We start from the raw sequence: 18,194 nt of genomic DNA, 5'->3' as shown, positions 1-18,194 counted from the left end.
GGTGCATTAGCTGTGTAAATAGTGTGTATCATGTTGACAAAGAAGAGGAATATGATACATCACATTAAAGAAAACAAGGAGGACATCTGGAGTTAGTGTGCTTTCTTATTGGCATTTGGCGGTTTATTACAACAGGAGAAGCTTTGAACTTGTGTCTTGTATCCCTCACTCTACTGTCTTTGGAGTGCCGTGCTCTTTCACGTCGAGGTTCTGCTAATCTGCTCATAAATTCTCCTCTCAAAACGTGTTTTCTTAAGTGACTTCACTGAATTATTTAATCCATTACTACTAATACTGCTTGTATACTACTAGTGTGCCAGACAACAGAGATGAACAAAACAACTTTAGTCATCATTCACGATTTACCCTGCCCATCTAAAAATATATATACGTATTTTTAAAAATATTTTAGTTTAGTATTTCATTTTCATTATTTAATTTTTGTCTTATTCAAATTGTTTGTGGAAATTGAGGACGTCGTGTCCTACGGGCCAAAGAGGAAAAGAACCATCCAGACTGTAATGGATGCAAAGTTCAAAAGCCAGCATCTGTGATGGTCTGGGGCTGTGTTAGTGCCAATGGCATGGGTAACTTACACATCTGTGAGGGCACCATTAATGCAGAAAGGTATATACAGGTTTTGGAGAAACATATGCTGCCATCCAAGCAATGTCTTTTTCATGGACGCCCCTGCTTATTTCAGCAAGACAATGCCAAACCACATTCTGCACGTGTTACAACAGTGTGGCTTCGTAGTAAAATACTAGACTGGCTTGTCTGCAGTCCATTGAAAATGTGTGGCGCATTATGAAGCGTAAAATACGACAACGGAGACCCCAGACTGTTGAACAGCTGAAGCTGTACATCAAGCAACAATTAACAATTAGTGTCCTCAGTTTTAGTGACCAAACGTTTATTGAATGTTAAAAGAAAAGGTTATGTAACACAGTGGTAAACTTGACCCTGTCCCAGCTTTTTTGGAACGTGTTGCAGCCATAAAATTCTAAGTTAATGATTATTTGCTAAAAATAATGAAGTTGATCAGTTTTCAACACAAAGTTGATGTTAAATAATTCCTGACAAACGAAAGCTCTCAGAAGGTTGAAAGAGTAAGTATATGATGTTTCAAATTAAGTGGACTGGAACATTACATTACTTTCTATTTTTTTTTCCATTGGAAATTCTGAAAACAGAAATAATCACTTCATGGGCTAAACTGCCATTTATCATTTTTAACTGTCATACATGCATAGGATAATCAATGTATATCAAAATATAAAATTACTTTCCCTTCAATTACATAACAGTTAACTGCTTTGAATGTTTTGTTGCATCTTTTCATCTCTTCCCTTCTCTTCTCTTCTCTTTTGGAATTTAGCGTTAGTTTAGAAAAAAGACAAAGAAAAAGCAAAACTAGTCCTTAGATGCTGGCTGAACTCAGCTAAATTGAGGTAAACCGGAGTCTTACATGTGATTTTAAATCGATTTTTCAAGTGTTAAAACTGCTAGCGAGATTTTAATGCACACTCACTTTGCGAAAGCCACCAATGCCATGCCCTGAATACACTCAGCTGCCTGAGGTCCCTTTGCTCTGCTTGTGTTTGCTAGTGTTATGTGCACTTGTTGCCAAACCAAGGATGGGCATTTTTTTTATTGAAAGGGGGTGGATATTCTGACATATTTTCAGCAAACCTCCTAAAGCACAAGGTAGCAAGTCAGCACGAGGTAACTTGAGTTTGCCAGCGAGTGCATGGCAAGTGATTGACACCTCGTCAGTCACGCCTTCTGTCTCTGATTGGTTGTTTTTCCTCTGGTGTGGCGGTTCCTTGCAACTCAAGATGGGGCCATAGAGGCCTCTGCTGTTTTTTTTCACAGTTCATTTTATTCATGTGCGACAGTCAAGTTATTCTGACAGTTTTAACAAATATGACAAAAAGTGATTTAAAAAAAATTAATTAAACTTTTAAGTTTCCATTGTATGCTTGCTGAGCAAATGTTTTCATGCTGATGAGGACAAATACAAGTCACTAAATCACTAAAAACGTGTCGTCGTCAAGGCGCTGATAACATTTGGCCATACACCGTCATGAGCTGTCAAATATGCATTTTTGCTGATTTGTTAATTGGTTCCCATGACAACATTTTTAAGCGACATACGAATTCTGAATGTATGTGCGAAGGTTCGCTGTAGCTTCCTTCAGTTCTCATGGCGCCCCCTGATAAGCTGGTGCAGCAAATGGCTTCAGGATGGCGCTAGTGGCAGTGGAATTAGTTTCCATTGTCATGATAATGACAATGATACTCCTGCCCCGTCCAAGTCAGACCGGCCATTGTATGGAAACAGGAATGCAATTTCTCCAGCGGCAGCACCCAAAAATCCTCTGTGGGAGTGAAAGGTCCTTAAATGACTCTCCATTCAGGCGAGGCTGAGGGGCTTGCAGCCAATTAAAGTGGGAGTAGCAGAACAGTGCTATCCCACAGACCTCGGGCTGCCGCTAAACACACACATTAAGTACCACCCCCACCATGAACACACTTCTATTTATTGCAAAGAAACTGTTAATCCTTTTTACTCCATTTTCTCATTCAAAACAAACTGAGGTACACAGATTGTATGTAAAGAAGCTTATTTGGTCAAGTAAGTACAAACACAGTAATGTGTGTTATTGATTTGAAAATTCCCTCGAATTGGACTTCGGGGATAAATATTGTCCTCCTCCATCCATCATGTTTGAATTCCTCTGAGGTCCCCTTAAGGTTCAGAGAGGCGTCGTGCTATTTGCGCTGTGAAGCGTTACGAGGTAGGAAAGAGCCCAGAGAGCCATGTACATTTGTTTTTAAGCATCACTACTTAGAAGCAGCTACCACAGTGCTGATGTTTATAAGGAAACGCACCTCTGGAATATGTCATTTATTTTGCAACTATGTTTCCTACTCCTAAAATCTACCGCTTTTACAGGCAGGAATTTCATTGGAAGATGCTCCCAAATTCCATCAGTTCTCATCAAAATTATTTGTCGTAGATGTTTCAATATTAGGATTACTTTAGGGCAGTGGTTCTCAAACATTTTGCGCAACAAGTACCACTTAAGATATGTATGTATTTAATTTTAAATTATTATGTTTGATTTGTCAGCCCATGTAGCATTATGCACAGTTGGAACATTAAAGGCACTGTCAAGCAAAAATAAATGTCGTTAACAGCCCTGCCAAATTGGAATGATAAAAAAAAAAAAAATTGCCAAGTATGTTAAATGAGTCTTCAAAACCGTGAAAAATAAAGCCATTGTCTCCGCTCTCACATAGTGTGGGCATGTCCACCGAATGTGCTGAAACCACCCCCCGCTCAGAGTTCAAGTGTCAATCAAATACAACCACCACGACATGAAAAACAGATCTTACTTTGTCAAGCATCTTTCTTATGCCTATACATCCATACATGTTTGAGCCACCAGAGCCAGAATCCACTTCTGAGTCAGAAGACACTGACCTACTTGAGAATGAACCTCGTTCTTCTCAGTCTGCGGCAGAATTGTAATTTTTTCCCTCCCATTTATAAGTTAGCAATATGTACTGTATTAGTCTAGCATAACCTAACGTTAGCCACTTAAAGCTAGGCTATTAATGAACATCACAAACATATTTAGTCACTTATTGTATAGTTCCCTCAAGTTCTTATGTAGTGGGAGAAGGGGACTCATGCCGTTGTCCAACTACGTCACAGGGCAGCCGTTTTAGCCACGCCCCAAAAATCTGGACTTCAAAAATGGTGGAAACCAGCTCCACAATTCAGAACTACATAGTCCTCGGTCTTTTCACCTTTTCAACAATTACCTTCAAACATGTACTGTATAATGTATTTAGAAACAAATCTAGGTTTTTTTTTTTTTTTACAAGCTCTGCAACTCTTTGCTGAAATCTTGGAAAATATGTACTTAAATTACTCAATTAAATGTATTACACATTATTTAAAAATTATACCGAAATCAATTCTTTAAAACAAGCCACTCTTAAAGGTTCCAAATTTTACCAAACAAACTTTTTCTAGCATTTGGATGTTATATTGGCTCTATGGTGCCTCACATTCCTGCGTTCTAGACGTTTTACTGCCGAGAGGCTTGAAATCCATCCATCCATCCATCCATCCATTTTCTACCACTATTCCGAGGTCGGGTCGCGGGGGCAGTAGGTTTAGCAGGGACGGCCAGACTTCCCTTTCCCCAGCCATTTCATCCAGCTCTTCCGGAGGGATCCCGAGGCGTTCACAGGCCAGCGGAGAGACGTAGTCTCTCCAGCGTGTCCTGGGTCGTCTCCGGGGTCTCCTCCCGGTGGGACGTGCCTGGAACACCTCGCCAGGGAGGCGTCTAAGAGGTATCCAAATCAGATGCCCCAGCCACCTCATCTGGCTCCTCTCAATGCGGAGGAGCAGCGGCTCTACTCTGAGATCCTTCCGGATGACCGAGCTCTCTAAGGGAGAGCCCGGACACCCTGTGGAGGAAACTGATTTCGGCCGCTTGTATCCGGGATCTTGTTCTTTTGGTCACGACCCCCAACTCGTGACCATAGGTGAGTGTAGGAAGGTAGATCAACCGGTAAATTCGGCTTCGCTCCTTCTTTACCACAACGGACCGATACAAAGTCCACATCACTGCAGATGCTGCACCGATCCGCCTGTCAATCTCTTGTTCCATTTTCCCCTCACTCGTGAATAAGACCCCAAGATACTTGAACTCCTCCACCTGGAGAGGGAACGCCACCCTTTTCCAACTGAGGACCATGGTCTCACATTTGGAGGTGCTGATTCTCATCCCAGCCGCTTCACACTCGGCTGCTAACCGCTCCAGTGAGAGTTGCAGATCACGGCTTGATGAAGCCAACAGAACCAGAACATCTGCAAAAAGCAGAGATGCAATACTGAGGCCACCAAACCGGACCCCCTCTACGCCTCGGCTGCGCCTAGAAATTTTGTCCATAAAAGTTATGAACAGAATCGGTGACAAAGGGCAGGCCAACCCTCACCGGAAACAAGTCCGACTTACTGCCAGCAATGCGGACCAAACTGACACCGGTCGTACAGGAACCAAACAGCCCATAACAGGGGGTTCGGTACCCCATACTCCCGAACCCCCCGTCACCCTCACCCCCCACAGGACTCCCCGAGGGACACGGTGAAACGCTTTCTCCAAGTCCACAAAACACATGTAGACCGGTTGGGCGAACTCCCATGCACCATCGAGGACCCTGCCGAGGGTGTAGAGCTGGCCCACTGCTACACGACCCTCCTCTCCAGCACCCCTGAATAGACCTTACCAGGGAGGCTGAGGAGTGTGACCCCCTGTAGCTGGAACACACACTCCGGTCCCCTTTCTTAAAAAGGGGGACCACCACCACAGACTGCCAATCTAGAGGCACTGTCCACGCGATGTTGCAGAGGCGTGTCAACCAGGACAGCCCCACAACATCCAGAACACTGTTCTTTACAGCAAATAATATGTTCGTCAAAACAGCAACATCATGTCTAGTTCATTGTCTTTCCAGATTTTCAGTCTGGTGCTATCAGAGAAAAATATAACTGCAAAGCAGAAACACGGGCCATCATTAGAAGGCACCACGTTAGTGGAACAACTGGACCTGACTTAAAGTGACTATGCAAGGAACACTGGATGCCACTGGACACAAAGTATAGTCAAAGGCACAGAAGAACGCATAAATGATCGGATATTTGGCCTTATAAAATGTCTCATCAGGAAGCAAGCAGGTTGATTTCAGCGCAGATAGGGCCCTTGCATGTTTAAGTATCATGTTGTATCGTCACTGAAGGCCGCAATCACGCCCCAATTATTTCTCTTTACATGTCAATGAGGAACTCAAGCACGAGTAATGATGCAGGAGGGGAGTGAAACGTGAATGTTTACCGAGAGTACCGAATGACACTCTCAGGGAGAATTACAGGGCCATTTCTCATCAGCAGAGTAAATCGGGAAAGGACAACATTAAGCACTCACTTCACGTCTCCACCTACTTGTGCCCTCTGTTTGCTGCAAGTGGGACAACTTTTTCATGCTTCCCAGGTTGGTGGACAACCATCCTTTTTCTTTTTTTTTTTTATAATGCCATTCTGGAAATAATGAATGGAAATAAAGCCTTTGTGTTGGTAAGATTGGATTTTGATTATGAATTCTATCCCATTGTTTGACTGATATGTAAACATATTTTCCAACCAAGGGGACAATGACAAACATTGGTTTCCAGAAAAAAAAACTTAATTTCAGATATGAGGAGAGTTTAATTTGACATCATACTGATATTTATTCTGCTTCTGTCCTCACTGACCATTAAACCATTATTTCTCAGTCCCTTATCGACTTGAGACTCTCTCTCTGTGCATACTGCTCGCTTTGTCTTTTTCATTTTCTCCTTTCAGCGCGCAGTCATTGCGGAGCGGCCCACAGCATTTGGATGCAAGATGAACTTTGATAAGAGTTAATGAGAACACGGCATTGTGTGGGCAAAGAATGGCTCGGGCTGCACTCAAGAGCCTCCTCACCAGGAAATGGACCGTAAAGAAACTCAGTCACCCACACCGGGTCTGGAGGAGGACGAGAGGAGAGATGGCCACAGAGGACAGGTGCGAAAAGGCCAGGCAAATTCATGTGAAATGAAAAGAGATAAACAGAAGACAAGGACAAGCGGTAGCATGCCCCTTGCTGCATCAGTAAACTGCTGCATATGTTTTGAATAGAAAAATATATCTTCATTTTTGACAGCTTCACTTTGGAGGGCAAAAATAATCTTGACGGAAAGGAAATACCACTTTTTTTTTATTGTTTGTACACAAAAGGTTGGTTCTCTGAAGTGCCTGCCCACTCAACAAGTGCAAAATGTAACAATCAAGTAATGCAATCTTTATTTATCTTCCTATTTCTGAAAATGTGTCTGTGAATGGGCCATTCTGATGAAGCTCTTACAATCGATTTATTAAACAAACAGTAACAAAATACAGCAATCAAAAGCACATTCTTAACACAGCTGACAGCAACCTCAATGAGACCTTCATTGTAAATTGCAGTGGCTAATGGTAAAGGCAGAAAATTGCCCATCAAAAGCATCTCTGTATGAGTTCACATCCACGTTACCCAACAGAGTAGACCTGCTTTTCAAAGGCATATGCTCCTTCATGGTTGTAGTTACTAAGATGCAGAATGTGTGGATGGTAACCACCAAGTGGAAAACAAATATCTGCATCTCACAAAAATATCACTTGTTTCTAATGAAATGCATGTATGAAACTTTAACATTTATAGTATATAAATAATACAATAAATGTTTGGTCGCTAATTCACCGATTTTGTGTATTGCGGGCTGATTTTGGCTATTGCGGGGGAGAGCTTGAATGCAACCCCTCCGTTGAAACGGGGGATTACTTTGAACAACAATCATGAAAACATTTGGCTTGGTTGTCATGATAAGAAAGACCTTCCAAGCTCTTTACAGTACTTTCCTGTTTCTCAGTTTTTAAAGCATATCTGTGTTATATTTTGTCAGGGAAAGCTACTAATCGTTTGAATTGAAGGCACTCTTAAATTGTATTTTCATATTCTGTCCAGCGGATTATAAATTTACCATTTGCGGATTCTTAAAAATGTTGCATATAACTAAAATGACTTGTAGTCGCCAGGACTCCAGATACAGTGCATAGTTTGACATACATTTAAGGTGAAGATTCAACTCACTATGGGCCTAATTTACTAAGATCCCGAATAGCATGCGCTAAATTTCATGTTCACTCACTCTAACAGATTGTGCTGTTATCAGCAGGGGTTTCTGGGTTTTGCAACAGGTGTTTTGGGGTTTTGTGCTTTAGGTGGCGCTGACGGGTCGAAAATTTGGGACAGCACGGCAGGCGAAAAATGAATTTTGAAATGATGCAATTGGATGTATTAGTGGGAGATGCAAAGAAACATATGACTGAGTTACTGAAAATAAATTGTCGCTCAGACAATTCTGGGGACGCCAACGAACACAAAGTGTGGCAATTGGGTGTACAGGTGTCCATTCTGTGTAAAAATGTGTGTAGAACTTGAGACAGCACGCCTAGACAACTGCACTGGGAGAGGCCAGCACCAATTGTCACAGTGCGCTGAAATAACCGAGACTCACAGAAATGCAGAGTTGAAAGGAGCTTTTTCATAGGTGATATGACATAACTCCTTCTTGTAACTGGCTCCAAGTCAGCCCTCAAATCATTCAGAAGCTCCCAAAGTACATTGCCGAATAGATGATATGCCGGGATAATTTTTGTTGGAATTTCCAAAAATGTTTACACAATCGGAAAAGGTCTCCACTCCGCCTTTTATTTTTATTTCCGCTCGCATCACTTCGCATGCTGGTTTGCACCTGCCTTTCAGACGCACTATTTAAAGATGCAGTCGGCGCAATTCGTCTCAGGTTGGATAAATCACATTACGCATGCAAAATTCATCTATTTGCATTTACTACTCCCACAACATGCAAAATAAACTGCACGGCAATTTAGCTCGCGTGACAGACACAATCCTAGTTGCACCCAGTTAGTAGATAAGCCGCCACATCAAGTTTGCGCTTCTTTTTGTACGTGCAAACCTTTTGTAAATCAGGCCGTGTGTGAGCAAAGGATGCAAAGTCAGGCAGCAAGAAAATGATAAACAACTATGGAGTTAATCATTAATGCCCACCTAAGACTAATTGAATAATTTGTTCGCATGATAAAAACTGCTATTGAGAGAGGAGAGAAGTGGGGGAGTAAAAGTAATACGCGTAGAAGATATTGAACGGGGGGCTGATATGTAAATAAATAAAGAGAGTGTTTTGGTGTGTGTGTGTTTGTGTGGGATGGAGAGGTGGCTTTCTCCATGAAGTCACATATTAATTGAAAACGACAGTTTCAATTAAAAAGGTAATCATTCTGGCCACATTCTAATTAAAAGCGAAGCGGTTGATGGTTTTGACTCATTAACTTCAAAGAGTGATGCAGCCTGACGGAGGTGGAAAGTAGGGGAGTGGGAGGAGGGTATTGGGTGACCGAAAGGAGAGGGAACCAGCCACTGATGGAGAGTGAGTCAAGTGACTATCATCTGTTCCAATTGCTTCCTGTAAAAGACATGAAGCTCTTGAAGAAGAGGAGTGCTTCAATGATAATTAAATGGGGACGTGGCGGTAGGCTGTAACCTTGCACACAACCACCACCTGTGTGGCTCACCACAAATACTTCTCCATGGGTTAATACGAAAATATCAGTTTTAATTTGCTCAGGGGAAAGATTAGACACTATAATGTATTTACATTTAGATTTTTGCATTTAAAGTCCCCTATGAAGCAAAAATAATGATCTTCTAAATTTGACACATCACAGAGAAGACTGTCATTAACAACCTTTGAATGATAACATTGAAATTTGGTAATATTCATGATTAAAAAAGAAATCACCAAATATATTAAAAGTAGCTTAAAAATCATGAAAAATCAAGCCCGTGTCTCCGCTCTCGAATGGTGTGAGCGTGTCCACTTAATGTGCTGAAACTATGCCCTGCTCAATTGCCAATCAAATACCTCTTAATATAACCTGAAAAAATGGATGCAACTTCATCTTGCATCTTCCTTCTGCCTGCACACCCGTACATGTTACGCTTAAAACCTCCAGTGGCTGGAATATATACGAGGCGCTCTAAAGCGGCCAAGGCAGCCCGAAACACGTTGGCTGTCAAGTTGGACTTTTTGTCCCTCCTTCTTTTATCCCTCTTCCTGCATTCGCCTTACCGCAGCGTATGTGCACTCATAGACGTCAACGAGGCGCACTAAAGCGGCCACACCAGTGCAAAGCCCCGGTCCATACCCTGGCTTTAAAGTCGGGCTTTTTTTTTTCTCCTTTCCTTCTTTTCCCCTCTTTCTCACCATAGTGTGCGTGCATTCAGGGCTGACAACAAGGCCCTCTAAAGCGGAGTGGAGGCATAGCTAGCGAGCTAACTGCATGTTGCAGCTGTGCCGGATAACCGCTGATGCAAACAAAGGCATTCAAGTTCTTTTACACTGCGGGTGGGGTGACTCATGCCCGACTCCAAAGTGTGTCATGCGATGCCGTTTTAGCCACGCCCCAAAAATCAGGAAAACTGAAATGGTGAAAAACAGTTTAAGTACTGCATTGTTGTTAGTCTTTGTACCTGTTTACAGCAATTATCTTCAAACATGTAATGTATTTAGAAAGTAATCTATCAATTCATTTTACAGGGTCCTTAACATTCGTTAAATTGTATTTTTTTCCCCCCCACTGAATTCTGCCTTTTGATGATAGAGGCGCATAACATTCATTAAATTGTATTATTCTTCCCACTGAATTCTGTGTTTTTATGACAGAGGCACATCTTCATGCATGTTGTTAATTTTTAGCCTTTAAATGACCTTTGCACTGCACATGACTTTTTTCCTTTCCCCTCTGAGATATTCTCCAAAACACAAAGTGCAAATGATGGCGACTACAGGGCACATTTTGCTTAATCACCACTACATAACATCATGGGTATTTAAGCATCTCGTGTGTTCTACCAAAAAAACTGTTAACTAGAAAATGACAGATTACCAACAGCACTTTGGCCCCTCTCGCTTCTGTCGCTAATACTTCAAGAAATAAGGTTACACAAGTCTTGTTGATCGTCTACAATCACTCAGCATTTCTAAGTATCTGAAATGACATGCCATTATATACTGTAGCTGCTCCGTTAGTAGTTTTTAAGGAAGCGTAGCATCCTGGATCATGTTCAATACTTGTCATGCAATCCCATCTGTCCACTTCAGTCAGAACAGCCAGAGTAAACCTTTAAATATGCGGAGAGCACATATTTGCATGTGATCAATCTACAAAGGACTAGCACTGCCTCTGAAAGTGACATATCATGTTTTAAAGGCAATAAATAGATTATAATATATTAAAAAAAATATATATATGACAATGAGTTAAAAAATGTCAGCTTAACACAATACCATGTGCTTGCGGAAGAAAAGTACAGAAAAATAGATTTTGTATATTGTCGCAGTCCAATGACAATTACCTGTCTGCCACTTTGATCAGTTACAGTATTTGACCTTTTTAATAAAAATCTCACAAAATGTAGTGATACACACTTCTCTCCAAAGGTATTCAAACAGTGAGGCCAAATCCTTGATAGCGTTGTCAGTGGAGCGGTTCTGATGATAAGCAAACCCAGCTGAGTAATCCCGAGATACGATGGTGGAAAAAGATGAATGATTCTGCGTTTACTCACACTTTCTAATGTTTCTAATTTGAACCCCGTGCAGCAAAGGTGTTAAGTCAAAGCGTTACTCTCAATAGCTCATTGTGAGATTTAATCCTTCTAATTACTTTGTCAGAGGGTTTCCATATGATTTACCCCAACCCCCCACCCCCATCCCCCTCAGGGGAACCTGCTATGCTCCTAGCCAAATCATTTTTACTTTGAACACAGCATCACAAGTCTAGGAACAGTGCGTGGCTCCTGTATTTTGGGGGATGAAACCCAAAGTCTTGGAGATCAAACACAGAGGACACTCATTGTACTTTACATCTAAGTCCCTCGTTTTAATATTTAATCAGAGTCATAAACACATGCAGTGATTGTCAACATTTTCCACAATTAGTTCAGTTTGAATTCCATGAATCAGATTCTCAGTATATGGCTTCAACTGTGTGAGTGCTAAAGATCTATAGCCACACTCTGTGTCATGCAAAGTGCACACAAGCTCATTTTCAGAGCATTTATTGTTGCTAGGTTACTAAAAAACAGTGTTCCAGCCCACCACAATCATGATAATCCTTCCATGTCCAGAATTAAATAAATGGGTGGTCCGTCAAAGCTATTATCAGTTTCTCGCTCGCCAGTGTTGTTGACAGTGTAGATATCGTAAATTTTGATTGGGCGACATCAGAGGAGTGACAATTTTAAGCTGGGCTGCGTGTTAAAAAATGATTATTTATGAGAGCACTGCAGGGAAAAAGCAAGCGGCACACTGGGGGTATTTTTTCATATTTGCATGGAGGAGTTGAATGCTGTCAACGCTGAACTTCATAAGATTTTTGAAGAAGATAGATGCAGCCGATGAAAACAAGTTTAGCAGAATCTGGGCAGCAGCACAGCAGAGTGGATGGTAATTAAAGTCTGGTGCATATGTGTGTGTGCGTGTGTGTGTGTAAGTGTGTGTGTGCATACATGTGTGTAGGTGTTTGTGTGTGTGTGTGTGTGTGTAGCTGTGTGCATCTTATCATCAGTCTGGCCAAAATGCACATCTGCTACCTAATGCTTAAAAAAAGTGGGGGCAGAAATTTCACCACCTGGGTTCCATCACTCTGATGAAGCATTTAACATTCACACATGAGGCACCTTCACACAAACTCCCATGTATGGATGAAGGTATTAAGATACTCTACCTTATTTAATGAATGAATTAATCTGAAATTGCACTGGGCTCGTTGGTTGCCCCTACATCTTAATTCTTCATTTTTTTTTTCCAATTCAACATTATAGGTACAACATGTGCACATAATGCTAATTTGTGGCCATAAAATAGGTACATGAAATGAAAATATATGTAATATTAAATTGTGGTCATGACATAGGTACAATGTGAGCACAGAATACAAATTAATAATATTGGTCATATATTAATATTCACCACTCACCACATGGCCCTGGACAGTTGCGTAAGGAAATCGATTGCACCTTCACTATATACAATTAAATGCATTTACGACTACACATTAGTACAACAAAACCATTGTAAGGTTCCACCACTGTTTAGGATAGGGATGTGCTACGAATAGTGAAAATTCATGAGTAATTGACCCTCACCCAAAAAAAAGCTATCTTCCTATTGGTGCCACTTGATGGTGGAAAAGTACTACTTTTGTCGAAAAGAAACTCCTCTACTGACTTCAAGATAGTTTCTTGGCACCAAGATGCCACAAGATGGCGGCAAAACACTAATTTTGTCTGAGAAAAGCACCTCAACTTACTTCAACATAGTTCCTTGTCACAAGATGGTGCCAAAGCCATCCTTTCATTGGTTTGGCTTGAGCACAAAAACAATTTGTAGCCGAGTGAGTTTTTCAGCAACAGAGGACAGGTTAAAAAAATAATAATAATCTGCAACACTGTAGCAGGATGGGGCGGTACGGTGGCCGACTGGTTAGAGCGTCAGCCTCACAGTTCTGAGGACCCGGGTTCAATCCCCGGCCCCGCCTTTGTGGAGTTTGCATGTTCTCCCCGTGCCTGCGTGGGTTTTCTCCGGGCACTCCGGTTTCCTCCCACATCCCAAAAACATGCATTAATTGGAGACTCTAAATTGCCCGTAGGTGTGAATGTGAGTGCGGATGGTTGTTTGTTTGTATGTGCCCTGCGATTGGCTGGCAACCAGTTCAGGGTGTACCCCGCCTCCTGCCCGATGACAGCTGGGATAGGCTCCAGCACGCCCGTGACCCTAGTGAGGAGAAGCGGCTCAGAAAATGGATGGATGGATGTAGCAGGATGAGAATAAAAAGTTTGAAAAATGGGGAGGAAAGTATCAAACATAGGCCTAATTACATGCAAGGCAACAGAATAGGAAAAGGCCCTTACCTTAATTCATTTACTGCCAGGTTTTTGTTTAAAAGCAGAGTTCCCCATATTGGCAGCCATTTTAGAGCATTTTGACTGATCTTTCACGACCCACAAAATATTGTGTTCTGTGAAAATGAAAATATGCATCGAGCCTAGCAAAAGGAAAAGTAGATTCTCTTTCACAAGAAAAAAAGTTTGTTTCAAGTAATCAGCAGTAGAACATGGGTTGATTTCTAACAAAAGGCGGAGAAAACAAGCTTTTTGTGAAAAGAAAGATGTCAAGCAGATCAGTGACTTTGACAATGTTTTGCTTTTGTGAAACATCAAACTATAAAACCACAAAAACAAATCTGAGAAAGGGCTTTTGATGCCAAAATAACTATGTATTAACAGATATAAAATAAAGAAACATGACATGAGCAATGCTGACTCACAACATGGCCCAATTTTATTGTCAGAGGCTTTTTTTACATGGTGTTCATCATTCACGTCATGAACTGTGTCATCTTTTCTCATGATCACAACACACACTTTCTACTAGCTACCACGAGACATACTCTGTCCATACAATACATATACAGTACATACTCTAGTTGAGCATGAGGTGCCCAAACTCGTCTGACTTCCAACGGGCTGCCATTTCTTCCCCTCATAATTGACATGACAAGTCGAGATTCACCCCCTAATCTTCATCTATAACTCAAAAGCTGTGCTGATCTCAAATCCAAACCAATGCAGTGCCGCCATCTACAGGGATCGGTTAGTCATTACATTGGGTTCCAACTCTGAATTTCACAGACAATTTGGGCGAGACCCTATTCCGTGCCTTTCTGTTGAAAAACATACTAGACATAAATATAGCTCGATGGGAGAAAAACAATTGGATTCCAGTTGACAAATATGAATGCCCACAGCGACAGTATGCTCCATTCACTTACGCAATTTAGTATCTTGTGGCCACATATGATTGTTTTGTGTTTGGGGTGCTGTACATTTTTGGCTATTACAAAAATTAATCTTCCAACTTTGTGGAGCCAGTTTGGGGAAGACACTTCTTCGTTCCCAGTGCACAAAGAAAGTTCCATAGAGGAATGTTTGAATAAGTTTGGTGTGTAATTAAGAGCCCTGACCTATCATCCATCCATCCATCCATCCATTATCTTCACCACTTCTCCTCACTAGGGTCGCGGGCGTGCTGGAGCCTATCCCAGCCATCTTCGGGCGAGAGGCGGGGTACACCCTGAACTGGGTGCCAGCCATTCGCAGGGCACATACAAACAAACAACCATCCGCACTCACATTCACATCTACGGGCAATTTAGAGTCATCAATTAACCTACCATGCATGTTTTTGGGATGTGGGAGGAAACCGGAGTGCCCGGAGAAAACCCACGCAGGCACGGGGAGAACATGCACACTCCACACAGGCGAGGCCAGGGATTGAACCCCGGTCCTCAGAACTGTGAGGCAGACGCTCTAACCAGTCGTCCACCGTGCCGTCCCTGACCTATCAGTGATGTTTAAAGAGTGGAAGCTGTTGACTCCTTTTTGTGGTTTCAGGGGTGTAATGGCGACTTGTCTTAATATGGGTATGTACTTATCTGTATGTGCAAATACAATCGCACAGACCAGGACACACCAACCAGTTCTCTGTCCAGTTCAGTTTCCAAGTCCTGTAAAAGTACATAATGAGGTTTTCACACTGAGCGGCTCCAGTAAGAGAGGCGAGGAGGGTGGACGATTTGAAGCAGCGGGAGTGTGTGTGTGTCTGTGTGTGCCTGTGTTGGGGGTGGATGGTGGTGGTAGACACAGACAGAGAAGGGGACGCAAAAGAGAAAAGGCACTCAATGATAATGTATGAGCTGTCTGCGGTGCTCCGTGGCAAAGAAAGAAAGTGCAGTGTTCCATTTAAAAAGAAGATTATCATGTCAAGATACAGTAATACCTCGGTGAACACATGCGTCCATTGGATACAGGAGCCAGTCCGTATGTCTGTCTGGCTGTATGGGGGTGGGAGGTGGGGAATTTCAATGACTAGGCAGGAAAGAAGGATGTTTTGTAGGACGTCTTGGCTGAGAACAGCTTCATAAATTTACCACTTTGACCACTAATTAACCCTTTGCACAGCAAAGCAAAGCAAATGTATTTATATAGCACATTTCATACACAAGGTAACTCAATGTGCTGCATAAAGTGCAAGAAAGATCATTTAAAAGTGGAAATGCTCTAAAACGGGGAGAACATGCAAACTCCACACAGGTGGGGCCAGGGATTGAACCCCGGTCCTGTGAACTGTGAGGCAGACGCTATAACCAGTCGGCACACCGTACCACCTGAGCACTTCCAATGGTTACAAAATAACTCCTTTCCTCCAGGTAGCACCTGAACCATTTAAGGACTTCCATTTAGTCCTACCCATGTTTCCAACCTGTTCAGCCGTATATTATGATCTACCGTATCAAAAGCCGCACTGAGGTCCAACAGGACCAGAATTGACACCTTTCCTGAGTCAGTATTCAACCTTATATCATTTAGCACTTTGATAAGAGCAGATTCTGTACTGTGATGAGTTCGGAACCCTAATTGAAATTTGTCAAAAAGTCCATTTAAGTTCAAGAAATTGCTGAGTTGATTAAAAATAACTTTCTCAACAATCTTGGCTATGAAAGGGAGATTTGAGATGGGTCTATCGCTTGCTAACATGGAAGCGTCCAGCGTTCTATTTTTTTAGCAGAGGCTTAATGGCAGCTACTTTAAGAGCTTTAGGAAACTCGCCTGACTGAAGTGAGCAACTGATTATTTGCTGCAAATCAGCAAACGATAGCTCGTTTATGGTTTCAGCTGCTGAACTGTTTTCTCTACAGTTTTTTGGTCAATTGTATCAAATTCTGACATGGTAACAGAGTTTTTCCTGGGTGGCTTCAGATGTAATATCATTTTATCATTTGTGCTAATATTTAACCTGATGGATGTTTTCACTAAAATAACAAGCAAATTCATTGCATTTATCTGCTGTTAGGAGTTCTGGAGCTATCTGATTTGGGGGGATTGTGAGCCCGTCAACCACAGCAAACAGAGTGCGAGTATTGTTGAAGTTCTTACTGATGATTTCAGAAAAGTGTTGCTGTCTAGCCCTGACTAACGCTTGGTTAAAATTACAAAGACTTTGTCTGTAGAGGTCAATTTGGAGTTTAGCTTTTCTCCACTTACGTTCTGCTTTCCTACATTTTGATTTCGAAGTCTTTACCATCATTGTGCTCCTCCACGGTGTTCTTGGTCGCCTCAAGATTGTCTTAGTTTTAATTGGAGCGACAACATTCATGACATTTGAGATTTTACAGATCAAATTATCCAAAAGTTCATGAACTGTCTCAGCATTCACAGTTTGTGGCACAGCAACGGTCTCCATAAACTTAGTGGTGGTGCTCTAATTTATGTACCTTTTCTTAATAGACATAGAGGTTGTCTGAACTTTTGGAAGAATCTGTAATTCAAAGAATACACAAAAATAGCCATATCCTTCATGTCAATTGATAGAATTTCAACATCCTTAGAGATGACCAGACCTAAGATGTGACCATGAGTGTCGGTTAGACTCTTAATATGTTGCGAGAGCTCAAATGTGTCTAGTATAGCAGAGAGGTCTTTAGATTCCCCCCCCCCCATGTTAGAATGGTATTACAGCTACTTTCTGCTAACCACGTTTCATTTAGTAACAAAAATTCCAGATCATAGGTTGTAATTAACATTGATCTGTTACCCAGTGACCTGATATTGAAAAGAGCTTGTCTCGCAGAGATAACTGGAGACAATAGTTTGATAGATTCACATTTTATCCTCACTAAGTTTGTAGTTCTACTTTTTTTGTGCCATATTTCTTTGACCAACTTTCTGTCCCTTGTAATTACAGGAATAAAAAATGCCTGATAACCGTAGGGGTCTGACTTATTCTGGAAAAGACCCCGCAGATATCAGTCAGATTCACAGATAAGGTTCTTCGTGGGTGGAGGAAGGGCCCTTCGCATCTTAGTGGACGGTGGTTTCAGGCGAGGGGGGATGGGAGGAAGATCTTGGCGTGGTGTGCGTTGGATTCCAATGTTGACAATCGTCTTCATCCTGTCCGTCACACCTCGCAGAGAATTTAGGCTAGCAGTGAGTTGTGCGTTGGACTTTGCGCCATTGGGGCAGGGAGGTATAGGAATGAGAGAAATTAACTTGTGATGTTCCATTTTGTTATGATTTTAACTCAAATATGTATATTTTTTTTAGTTATAGAAGCATTAGTCATTATTTTGATTATTAATCTTTGCTGATTGGCTGGGATAAATTGAATGGATCTGTTTTCAGTTACTATTATACTACTACAGTAACTATTGTCACTTGCGCAACCTGGGGCTACCTTAATTGTACCCCACCAAATGCCCTATTTATTGACTTTATGTTGCACATGAAGAACTAAATGAAGAAAAGCAGAACAGATTATTCATAATGAGTGCTTATTGTGGAGAAAATAATGTTGAAAATATGCCATCATGATAATGGCAGTTACAGCGTGAACAGATGATTTAGTAT

Source organism: Phyllopteryx taeniolatus, chromosome 2, assembly GCF_024500385.1.
Source record: "Phyllopteryx taeniolatus isolate TA_2022b chromosome 2, UOR_Ptae_1.2, whole genome shotgun sequence".
Lineage (NCBI taxonomy): Eukaryota > Metazoa > Chordata > Actinopteri > Syngnathiformes > Syngnathidae > Phyllopteryx > Phyllopteryx taeniolatus.
This window is presented reverse-complemented; position numbering follows the sequence as displayed.